The sequence below is a fragment of the Myotis myotis genome, unplaced genomic scaffold, assembly GCF_014108235.1.
Source record: "Myotis myotis isolate mMyoMyo1 unplaced genomic scaffold, mMyoMyo1.p scaffold_m19_p_1, whole genome shotgun sequence".
NCBI lineage: Eukaryota > Metazoa > Chordata > Mammalia > Chiroptera > Vespertilionidae > Myotis > Myotis myotis.
The window spans coordinates 60,102,460-60,104,867 of NW_023416313.1; the positions used below are offsets into that span (position 1 = coordinate 60,102,460).

The 2,408-nt window shown below is 42.8% G+C and overlaps 1 pseudogene; it reads right to left on the reverse strand.

Moving 5' to 3' along the window:
• Nucleotides 1–1,026: 1,026 nt before the first annotated feature.
• LOC118655011 lies at nucleotides 1,027–1,416 on the reverse strand (annotated as a pseudogene).
• Nucleotides 1,417–2,408: the final 992 nt, after the last annotated feature.

Here is a 2,408-nt window from a genome sequence, read left to right on the forward strand (position 1 = left end):
TGAAACGTTCCCACTGTTGCCTGGGCTTGAGAGGAAAGAAGGATATTCGTGAGACTTCAGCTCTATAGAAACTACTTGGAAGATCCACAGAACAAAACAGAACAGTGTTTCTCTTTCTCTCAACACCAGGGTGAGAGACCCTCTCTCTGAATCTTCCTCTGAGCCTGAGAACCTGACTGAGAGGAGAACGGATTCTGTGAGTTGCAGTCTGATCATGCAGCTAAGATTGCTTTATGGGTCCTGCCCCTAGACAAGCTGTGGATTTCTGTGAAGGAAGAGTATCTTGCCATTTAAAGGAAAGCAGCAAGCATTTCACTGCAGTTTTCCACTCATTACAAATGTGAGCAAGCTTTGACTTGTTTAACAATCATCATGAGAAAAAGGGTGAAAATTATCTCATTTTGGTTGAAAATGAAATCCATTTGTGTTTATCTCAAGCTTGATCCAGAATTAGGTAACTGTGCAGTAGAAAAACAAGCACAAGTTTCAAGCTATTTTATTCTTTTTTAAAAACTTTTATTAATAAAACGGAAAACTAAAGTCAGACAACTGCTTTGTTTTTGCATCTGATCTGACTATATGCCAGAGAAGTGATTCTTTATGAGGAGGTAGGAGAGAACTGTCAGTATACCAGTTCCATTAAAAATGGCATACTGGAATATCTAATAAAGTTAGGTAATTGAAATAAAAAAGAGAACAAATTAAATATTAAAAATAAGAAGAATCTATCCCTCAAATATCAGGGACCTCCTTTACTAGTCTTCAATGTAGCTTATTTGCAATCAAGATCAATCATATTGCCCTAGCTGGTTTGGCTCAGTGGATAGAGCATCGGCCTGTGGACTGAAGGGTCCTGGGTTCAATTCTGTTCAAGGGCATATGCTGGGGTTGTGGGCTTGATCCCCATTGGGGGGCATTCAGGGGGCAGCCAGTCAATGATTCTCTCTCATCATTGATGTTTCTATCTCTCTCTCCCTCTCCCTTTCTCTCTGAAATCAATAAAAATATTTTTTTAAAAAGAAAAGATCAATCATATTGCACAACCCCAAAAGGAAAAAACCGAGGGAAGTCATGGATAATTTTCACAGCTTCATTGTAAAGTCCAAGATCAAAAGGATGGTTATCTTCTTTAAACTGGACATAAGATGAGCTGTTATTCTTCCAACTACTTCCACGATTCTAGAGATTTCTTCATCAAAAGCCTCCCTCAACTCAATGGTTGCACTTTTTCATTCTCCATCTGAAAGAATAAACATTTTTCCAGCAGATGAATCCTTTCCAGCCTCCCTATGAAGCAGACAGGCCTGTCGATGGCCTGAGTTAGCATGCTGGTGTTGATGTGTGATTTGGGCAACTCCATCACCTCTACCATCATTGCAGATGGAGATTGGCTGCTGGCGGGAAACCAGGGGCAGAGTGAAAAAGTTATTTTATTCTTCATTTCTAGTTTCAAAAATAAAAAAAATGTACACATAAATCCTATATAATAAAAGGATAAAATGCAAATTGACCCTAATGGCAGAACGACTGGGAATGACCAGTCGCTATGATGCACACTGACTACCAGGGGCAGATGCTAACGCAGAAGCTGCTCCCTGGTGATGAGAGAGCTCCCACAGGGTGAACTCTGCTCAGCCACAAGCTGGGCTGATGGCTGAGAGCACAGTGGTCATGATAGTAGCCTCTCCCTCCTTCTTGGCCGCACTAAGGATGTCCGACTGACGGCTTAGGCCCGATCCTCTGGGGAGTGGGCCTATGCTGGTAGGAGGACATCCCCTGAAGGCTCCTGGGCTGCCAGAGAGATGTCTGACTGCCAGCTTAGGCCTGGTCCCCTGGGGAGTGGGCCTAAGCCGGCAGAAGGACATACCCTGAGGGGTCCTGGACTTTGAGAGGGCGCAGGCTGGGCTGAGGGACCTCTCCCCTCCCCCCAAGTGCATGGATTTTCATGTACCAGGCCTCTAGTAGGTATATAAGAGAATTTTAAAAGCCACAGTTTTAAAAAACAAACAAAACAAAACAGGCACATCTTATCATTCTCCTCCTCCTTTTTTTTAAAAAAAAAAATATTTGTATTGACTTCAGAGAGGAAGGGAGAGGCAGAGAGAGGCAGAAGCATCAATGACGAGAGAGAATCATTGATTGGCTGCCTCCTGCACGCCCCACACTTAGGATAGAGCCTGCAGTCTGGGCATGTGCCCTGACCAGAAATCACACTGTGACCTCCTGGTTCATAGGTTGTTGCTCCACCACTGAGCCACGCCACCTGGGCAAAAGCCAGAATTTATGCATAATAACTTCGTAATTGCTAGGCCTATAGGACTATATTTGAGTCTGATCACGTTACTCAGGAAAAAAGTACTTTTTCAAAGCTTTGTATTAAAATCTATCTTAAGATATATTTTTATTAA